Below are 10,387 nucleotides of genomic sequence, written 5' to 3'. Positions count from 1 at the left end.
CTTACTCTTGACTGAACCTATAGGGTCACACCAATGACATGTAACAGATCACCGAATTAAATGAATCGGAAATTCATTTAATAGCTTTTCGGAAATTAGTTTGGAAAAACGTATTAATCGATACGACCTTGTATCGAAATCGTATATCGTATCGCTAATATTCGTAAGCTGGGCGAAACGAATAATCGTATCGTACGACGGTGGTTCGTCGTGTACACACACAAAGCTAAGCTACCAAGATTTTAAAGTTAGAATGATAAAGGAAAAAAAAGTTGAATATATTATCTAGAGATCCAAAGTTTTAGAGAGGAAGAAAGAAATGGAGGTGAAATAAAGGAGGTGTGAGTAATATATTTAGGAGGGAAATGGTGTAGGTTTTTAAGGTTGGTGAGGGTTATAATTTTAGGCGACATTAGAATAAAAGTAGTCTTTTTACGTTTACTTTCTCAAATTTTTAATTGCAAAAGGCTTCTAATCTTCTATATATGTTGACATTTTTAAGAATTAACTTTTTCATCCCAGAACTCTATTTTTCCAAATCTCTATTATATAGGGAACACCTAAGGTTATTTTAGTAAATACACTTTTGGTGTCTCCCTATAGAAAAGACTAACATGCCCCTACTAACCATAAATTATGTTAACAATAAGTATTAAATACAATAAAAAGGAAAAAAGAAAAGCAGACAATAGCCACAATAAATAACGTCATAAAGGGAAAAAGTCATAAATAACTAAGGAAAACTACAAAAAAATAACTTAATCACAATAAATATTACGTAGGCAAAACCACAAATTACGCCACTAATGAAACATCAAGTAACACCTGGGAAAAAGTCAAAATTAAAAAATGAATTTTTTTTACCAAATACTTAATTACAACTAACTTAACCCGCCCGAATCAGGGCCAGAAATTAAAAAAATGAATTATTTTTTACCAAATACTTAAGCAAACTAACCCACCGTAATGACATAGCAATAATAATTATTTTTTTAAAAAAAAAAGTCAAAAAAATCAAACAATTACTCCTTAATTTTCTCCTCCGCAATGTATGTTTGTTAAAGTTAAATTCCTAATAACTTGGGAAGTAATGACAAAATCTCTTATTTCTCTCCATTTTAATTCATAACCCCTTAAATATCTCAATTCCCTTGATTCTCTTCAGTTTAATTGATTAAACAAAAAAGAACTATGATGTGTCCAAATGTTGGAACGACGCTCAATGCTGCAGTCCAAATAATCCACTCAACGACATTCTTTCTCTACTCGCTATCAAAACTTAATTTTCGAAATCTTTTTTTCCAATTTCTCTAAGAAATATGTAAATAAATTTCCGAAATCCTTTTCCCAATATCTCTAAGAAACACACTATTTATATGTTAATTTCTTTACTTTAGTACTACAATTTAGATTTTTCGTCATACAATATATGTATTACATTGTTTAACTATGTAAATGCTTTTAATTAAAGACTAGATTTTAGCCCGTGCGATGCACGGATTCTATTAAATTGTTAAGTTAAAATAAAACTGTTATAAATATAAAGTTCTATATTTTATATATTAGATTAGATAAGTGTTTGATGTTGGATTGAATTTCATTTTAGATTTATTTTTTAATTGTTAGAGTGGTTGATTTTGGATGGAGTTGTATATACGTAGTATTCGTAATTAATTATCTACATGTCACATAATTATTTATCTACGTGTAACTCGACTTTTTTAATTCATAAATAATTTTGAAATTTTATTTTTTATTCGTCAAAACCATTAGATTTCCTACGTGACACTCTAATATTGGATAATTGCTTGATTTTAGATTGAATTTCATTTTAGATTAGTGTTTGATTTTGGATTGAATTTTATTTCAGATTTTTTTTTATAATTATTAGAGTGTTTGATTTTGGATTGAGTTGTATATATTAGTAATTAATCAATTAGAATATCTACGTGGCACCTACTTAATTGTTCTACGTGGCACTCGATTTTTTTAATTCAAAAATAAATTAGAAATCTTATTTTTTTATTGGCCGAAACCATTAGTAATCCTACGTGGCGCTCTAATAGTTCAGCAAATATGGCTCCTTATATATATATACTAGTCTTATATGCACGCGATGCGTGCGAAATTATATGAAAACTTAAAGTTGTGTTATTATAACTAATCACAATGAATATTAGGCACTAAAAAATCATTTGGTAGGTTCATATTTTAAAACAGCGTGGGGATATAATACATCAAGCTTGCAATATAAATTTCGTAACAGTGTAATACTCATGCCATTACATGACAAAAATATCAAAATCTTAGTACCAAAGTAAAGTAATTAAACGTATAGAATAGTTTGTTTCACTTTTTTCTTTTGTTTACAATATACTTTTCTAACCACATGCACTCCTCGATGTGCAACAAATAACTAACATTATTATAATGTCCTGGATTAAGAACATGCACAAAATCATTCCAAATTGTTAATACACTCTATCTGCAAGTAGAAAGGAAATTACTATTAAGACACATTTTAATGGCATAAATATAAATTCGATAAGTAAATAACAATTTAATAATTTAGAGAAGGAAATTTATACCTAGTATTTAAAATTTTGCTAGTTAAAGACCAAAAAAAATTGCAATTCGTTTCCCCAATTCACATGAATGTATTAAGCAAGTTAATAACTTCCCTCATTAATGCCTAATTAAACGTATCACTTTCTCTCTCCATATTCCCAATAATTGTTTGATTCTCCTTAATTTAGCTCTCCTAGGAATCCTCTATAGTCAACTATATTCATAATTGTTCGAATTATTTCTCCTGCTTTTCTGGAAATAATGAATAAAACTCATTTTCATGTCTATCAAAGCTCTACATTCTTAATGATCTGGCTCTATATATTGTATAAAAAATCTTAATAAAATAGTTACGTGTTTTGCGATTATCTTTAAAAATTAATAGGGCCTAATTTTGTACTTTGCGCAGGCCCCCCTAATTGTCGGAGACGGCCCTACGAATAGATAATACTTTTTCCATGACCCGATTGCACCCATTAGGCTACATGAACGTAAAAAATGATTTTCTTTGTTGTCTTTTTTGTCCCTTCATTTCGACATTCGATCTTATATACCTTGATCTTCATTTTCGTCCATTATAAAACTGTAAAACTACACATATCAATTTATTAATATTATTATAACTTATTTATATTGAATATTGTCATCAGTGGAGGGAGAAAGCCCTCCTAGTCAATAATAGAAACAACAAATTAAAGACGTGACAAATAAACGGCTAGGAGTTGGAAAACAAAACCCCTCCCACCAAATAGTTATGCGTCGATTCCGTAATAGATCACTGCTCTCCGTTGTAACAACACCCACTAAAATACCATATACCTAAACCCCATTCATTGATACTACTAATACTGATCAACTCATATATTCCTTCCATGAAGAACCACATTCTTTGATATATAAGATCTTTCTTTTTCCCGAAAACCGATCGTATTTGCTACAGTGTATAATTTCTGGCATTCTTCAACTGAAGTTCGGTCGTATATTCGTATAATCGCAAATAAGAAATTTCTATTCTACAGTTTTAATCACCAAACAAAAGAAAAATTACAGCTATCATTAAAGAAAACATAAAAAAATAAAAGAACATAGATGTATAAGACTTCGGCATAGATGACATGTTCTTTCATTAAAAAACTCTGGCATCATATGTAGGCCAAAAAGGTGTATGTTACTCCTTCCTCAATTTAAGTACTTTTTTAAAAAAAACTTTAAGCCTGTCATGCTTTTGTTGGAATAAAAACTAAAACCTTTTTCTGAAACAGAAAACTTTCGTTAATCTAATTAAAACTAAGGCAATTAGAATTATACAATTTAAAACCATGACAGGATACCATTTTACAAAATAATCCCAGAAAAGTACTTACTCACATACTTGAATTCGTAGGATTCATAACCAAAAACATAGTAAATCAATTTATTTAACAATTGATCTAAAAACAATGAATTAAAGAGAGGAAGTCATACATAAAAATTAAAATAATGAAGAATTATAATCAAAATAAGATCTTACCTTCTCAAAAACCTCACAGTTGGGGAAGGTTATTATTGAAGAAGATCTAGAGCCAACCATAGCTCTTTGCATCGTCTACAATCCCACAAATATTTCAATAAATCTGCACAACAATTCAAAAGAAATCAGTGTGAATCACCACATAAACAGTACCTAGAATTAAATAGAAACACAAATAAAAAAAACTCAGATTGGAAAATTCGCACGTGATTCGTTTTCCTAGGAATACAGAAAATTAGGGAAAATGTAGAAGTAATTTAGGGAAAAAGAATAACAAAATTGTAACGCCTTTCATGCGCCACAATAATACGCGACCACAACCATCAGCGTCACCCCTGCCGTTCCCTTTCCGACCATCTCGCTGTCGACCAACGCCACCCAGCCGCCCCTCTTCTTCCCCTTCCTGTTCGTTCGTCCTTCTGCTCTCCCTTGACTTTCCACCTCCACCGCCAGCAACGCAGAAGAAGATCGGCGAGCTCCTTAGGGTACAGAGACAAATATTTGGGGTAAAACGGAGTCATGCTGTGAGCCAAGAACATGATTGAGGATGGAGGCGATCAGGCCGACGACGGGGAGGTGTAACCCTAGAAACGAAGGAGAGAGGAGAAAGAGGAACGAAGGCCAGAGGAGAAAGAAAAATGAGTGCTCAGCAAGGACACGAAAATGTGTAATTGTGATAAACTGGTAAACGGGGGAGGGTATAATTGTCTTTTTGCAAGTGGACACGAAAAGTTAAGTTACTAAAATTCCCTCAGGAGCTGGCTTATATATTAGATTAGATTAGTATTGCATACGAATTATACCTTTTTATTTCATTTTTTGATAAAAGAATTATACCTTTTCTTTCCAATAATGTACTCGGTCAATTTTTTTTTTGGCCATAGTACAAATATACAATATAAAGAAATAATATAATTAACCATATAACAATTAATAATATTAATCGAACCTTAACACACATATGACGGCATTTAGCTTTTAATTAATTGTTGATAGAAATCCTTTCAAACATTAAAATTGAACTACTCCGTAGTTAAAAGCCCGTGTGATACGCGGATTTTGTTAAATCGTTAAATTAAAATAAAATTCCTATTATAACTGTTATATTTTATATATTAGATTAAGTTAGTGTTTGATTTTGAATTGAACTTCATTATTTATTATTTATTTTAATTATTAGAGTGTTAGATTTTGGATGGAGTTGTATATATTAGTAATTAGTTAATTAAAATATCTACTTGGCACCTAATTATTTATCCACGTGGCACTTGATTTTTTTAATTCAAAAATAAATTAAAAATCTTTTTTTTCATTGGCCGAAATCCATAGTAATCCTAGGTGGCGCTCTAATATTTCAGCAAATATGCCTCCTTTATATATATATATATATATATATATATATATATATATATATATATATATATATATATATATATATATATATATATATATATATTAGATTATATCTAATTTTTCTTTATATGAACTTTTGAACAATTTTTCTAGCATATTATTTATTGTGATTAGTTGTCATACCACAATTTTGAGTTTTTATATAATCTCGCACGTTAAACATACATATAATAATAGTCTCTCATAACTAAACACTTCCAATTAGCTTTTATAAAATGCCAAAGTCTAATTCACCTCAAAAACCTTATTTTTCATCAAACCTCTCTTAACCAAATAACCCTTAACTTGTTACCTAACATCTTCTCCCTTTTTTTGGGTTACTTATTTTGTGGTTAATTGGTTATTCTAGATTGTTAGAATATATAAATGTAAATACTGACATTAGTTGTAAAGTAACGTAGATTATGGAAGTGTATAATTTGGTTAGCATAGTATAAAAGAATTATATTCCTTGAGGGATTTCAAATACGACCATACAAAGAGAATAATTAGGCGCTAACTCGGCTAACCAAATTATACATTTCCCTAATTTAAGTTATTTTACAACTAATGAATATATTTACATCTTTCTTTGTTAGGTAAGTGAAGAGGTTGAAGTTATTTTAGTAAATCAACTTCTGGTGTCCCCTTAGTTTACCAATACACCCTCCACACTTATAGAATAAAAAATATAATGAAAACATAACAAATAGGAAAAGCCAAAAGAAACATATTTTAATCAATTTAGCCTGTTAAATAAATTCTTACTGTTGTGGGATCTTTCACGGTGATGACGGGTCATGCTTTCCTCGGAGGTATCAAGTATGAGCTGGCACGAACCTCTGGCAACCTGCTGTAGACACCTACCTTTGTCCCCATTCCGAAAGGGAAGGTTCGATGATGAAAACATAAATCTCCACTTGACAACGCATCTCCTATAAAATAACGAATCTCAATCACCCTTTTCATTTCACCCGAAACCTGCTATTTATAGAAACCTGCTATTTATGGAAACCTGCTAAAAATAGTAACTGTCGTAATGGGTAGTTGTTAAAAGTGGCAAGTCATAAAAGATAGAAACCTGTAAGAATTAGGTGTTGCACTCCAACATAAATCCTAAATGAGATAGAAATTGCGAGAGAATCCTGTTCCTAATACGATTCGAAAATAAGAGTTACGTATTAATTAAAATTCTAACGAGCCTAGAGTTCGTAACGGGCCCAGACGCATTCCGTCATAAAATTAACACGTACTAAAAGACTCGATTAAGTCTCATACACTCCGGATTCTAAGAGTCCGAATCTGACAAAGAAACGGCCCAGACCCTATTTTCAACGCCTGGCTCTGGGCGCCGAAATCTTCGGCGCCCAGCCCTGGACGCTGAAACTACCTGGGACTTGTTCTTTCCTAATTCTTCGTGGATTAGAGTTCTACAATTCTATCTTTCCACGAACTCTTTTCTATAAATATAGCCCCAAGTTTGACGTGAAAAGAACACACACAATTCATATTCTGAGTATTGACTCCAACCCCTAAGCCTAAGCCTCACGCTGCGAAATTGATCACGCGTTCTGTCGCAATCGATCCAAAAATCGAACAGAACGTATCCTGTCCCGTAACTTGAGATTCGTTAAATAAAAGGAGAAATAGCAAATTCAAAGTGGTTAGTTTTCTGAGAACCGTGACGCATCTCTCAAGGGTGCATCGTAATGTGCCCCTTCGCATGATTTAATTACTTTCCTCGCCCTTTTATGAACTGTTAAACTAATCAAATCTGATTGTTCTATCACGCCTAATAAAGATAATATGTTGGGAAATTGGATTATCATGTTAGGTCCCTTAAAACAATCTATATCAGATAATCGCGATCGATCTAGTATTATATGTTGCATATTGTTAAAATCAACTCAGATTAGTTTAATAGTTAACGCATGTCCCTTCAATTATTTATGCTGAGCTAGTAAGGATATCCTGCCTCTGGAGTTATCGAAGAGCGAGTACTCCTCTCGGTAGTTACAGTCCCCCGAACCCTCAATCTCTACCTTGCGGGTGTATGTTGAGAGATCCCCACACCAAGGATCACAAGGGAACCTACGGTCGTCGTGGTCAAACATAATTGCACTCCCTTTATGTCACGATAACCGGGTTTTGTCAGTTTTTCTCATCGTCATTAAAAACTGAATGGCAACTCCTATATTACTAATCAATTGGGTGTAAACTCACAGGAAATCCAATTACACTTGATTTGACAAAAAGAAACGTCACACCCACGAGGGACGAGGTCACGCATTATCCTCGTGCTTTTTTTGACCCCCTCACAGTGGCGAATCCACTGGGGATAGTGAAGGAAATACTCGTGCTTGTAGGTAATCAAAATAGCCGAAGGGTGGAACGATCCTATCCCGCGTTTATTTCCCCATCAAGTTGGGACGACCTGAAAATCAGCATATTAATGTGAACGGGCAGAACTGCATAACGAATCTTGGCTCCCTTAGGGAGTTAGGACTAAGGATACCCATCGCCAACCGGGGGGTGCATACGCTTCGAATGTTGTCCACTCGGCACTTTCGCTACTAGTACACCCGTCCCAAACCCAATCGCTCGCCCACTAGGTCCCTCTCATTGGTGCATGCCCCCTTGGCTTACATCGTGATTGGCCTCTTGGGCGAAATTCGTCTGTTGAAGGCACTACCTCGACCGGGGCATGTGTTGGATCTGCGATAGAAGCGGTACCAAGCCGGCGCAAATACTACCCATAGAAGCCTATCATAAACTACATGACATATTATTATTTTGCCTCATGATGTAATGTTAATTATGTGTAGCGAATTATGTGATTATGTGTGACAAATAATGCTAGAAAACCAACGACCTTAAAAATTTCCCAAACATTCATAAACCAATGGGCCAAAGAGTTATACCAAGATACGTGTTCCGCAAACCCGAACGATCGCCACAAAAATAAGCGACGCTCGGGATGGCCCGTAACGAATCCCACAAACGCTGCACAACGCGTAAAGGACGTTATTAGGCAAGCACGCAAAATCAAAGTCGCATAAACAAAAAATAGACGTAAACAGAAAACGAGAACCAACCAGGGACGTATTTTCAACGCCCCTGGCTGAGCGCCAAAATTTCTCACGCCCTACGCTGGGCGCTGAAGTTGCTGCCTGGCCTTTTGGTCAGGCGCAGCAGCCTCGGTGCCCACGCAAATAATATGTAGCAAAAAAAACCATTCGTAAAAATTGCTGCAAGGGCGTATGAAAAGAACTCGATTCTTAAAGCGACTAAAAAAAATATATAAATAACTCTTTGTGTCGTTGTTAGGCCTCCTACGACGACAATGCTCGGCACCAAAACCGAACATGCCAATAACTATGAATGTCACAATGGGCAAGTGTTTCGAAAATCCAAAGAATGACCAAAAGAAAGAACCAAAAAGTGTACCAACAAAAGAAAGAGCGAAGAAACCAATAGAGAGAGTCAAAGTCTAGACTAAGTAATGCTTGAAACTTTGGGGCCTAAACTTTAGCTTATCTTATGCATAGGACTGGTCCTGCCACTTGGTGCCGATCGGGAAATCAAAGGTTAGTGCGTCTCGAAGATACATCGCCAACACCAGGTTTAGTGACTCCAAGCTCCGTCCGTCATCCCTCATTTCAAAGATACCCGTTTCCCCAACCTCGATTCGCACCCTCAAACATGTCCATCGAAGAATTGCGAGACCAGATGGTCCAAATGGCCCAACTCATGAGCCAACTGAAAATGGAAAACGAAGCCTTAGCGGCTGCGCAAGCCAAAAATGACCTCGATAACAAGAAGAGGATTGAAAAAATGGTCCTACAGCAAACCATGGGGAGCAAGTGAAGGAAATAATGCCCTTGGTCCAAGTATGCATTCTATGTTAAGTCTAATAAATGCGGTTCAGTATTAATTAACAAGTTAATAATTCAGTGAGATCAAGTGAGCTGAATGCCTAGCTAGAGGCCGCTTCAGTTCAAGTGGAATTAATGATATTAATCCACATCTTACTCTTGACTGAACCCGTAGGGTCACACAAATAGTACGTAAACGGATCAAGTATTTAATGGCATTAGATACTCCATCTAGGGATATTCGGAATCGACGGATCTTGGTTTCAGTGGGAGCTGAGATCGTCACAGGCAAGAAATGAATACTCCGGAAACGATGATATTGCCGAAAACGGAAATATGGATCGTATCGGAAATATAAATATTATCCAAGTCGTAGATGTTGCCGGAAACGGAAACATGGTACGTATCGGAAAATATTATCGGAAATGGAAATATTGCCAGAATCGGAAATATTGCCGGAAACGGAAATATTGTCAGAATCGGAAATATTATCGGAATCGGAAAATAATTCCGGAAACGGAAATATTAAATATTTGTTCGAAACGGAAATTGATTCCGGAATCGGAAATATTAAATATTGTTCGTATCGGAAATGAATTCCGGAACCGGGAATTTAATCGGAATCGTATCGTACGAATTAGCATCGGACGAGGCCTGCCGGACGAAGGCCCAGCACGAAGTCGGGCCATCGCCCAGCAAGCCAAACGCGCGCCCAGCCAAGGCAGCGCCCAGGCCCACCGCAAGGCAGGCCCAGCGCGCGCCAAGGCCATGGCCTCGCTGCGTGGGCTGCTGCTCGCACGCACACGCATGGGCGGCCCATCGTGGCTGCCGTGTGTGTGTGTGAGTTTGTGTTCATGCACGATTCCTAAAACTATTAGAATTAGTATATGATTAAATTCCTATTCCTAAAAGGATAAATTAATTAATTAGAGTTCTTATAGGATTCTAAGTTTAATTAATTCGTATCCTACTAGGATTCCAATTCCCTTTCCATAACTCTATAAATTCGTGCCTAGGGTCACATATTTTCAGAGATTAATTC

At 35.2% G+C, this 10,387-nt stretch overlaps 1 long non-coding RNA gene across 1 annotated transcript; it reads right to left on the bottom strand.

Annotated features, from left to right (window-relative positions):
- Positions 1-2,224: 2,224 nt before the first annotated feature.
- Positions 2,225-4,806, bottom strand: LOC110788490 (uncharacterized). The gene is made up of 2 exons (XR_002533343.2): positions 4,079-4,806; positions 2,225-2,485 (listed from the first exon to the last, which is right to left on the bottom strand). It is a non-coding gene; the product is annotated as an uncharacterized lncRNA (long non-coding RNA).
- Between the last annotated feature and the right edge of the window lie 5,581 nt (positions 4,807-10,387).

Source organism: Spinacia oleracea, chromosome 3 (assembly GCF_020520425.1).
Source record: "Spinacia oleracea cultivar Varoflay chromosome 3, BTI_SOV_V1, whole genome shotgun sequence".
NCBI lineage: Eukaryota > Viridiplantae > Streptophyta > Magnoliopsida > Caryophyllales > Amaranthaceae > Spinacia > Spinacia oleracea.
Note: the sequence above shows the minus strand (reverse complement) of the source record. Positions and strands in the feature narration are given on the sequence as shown.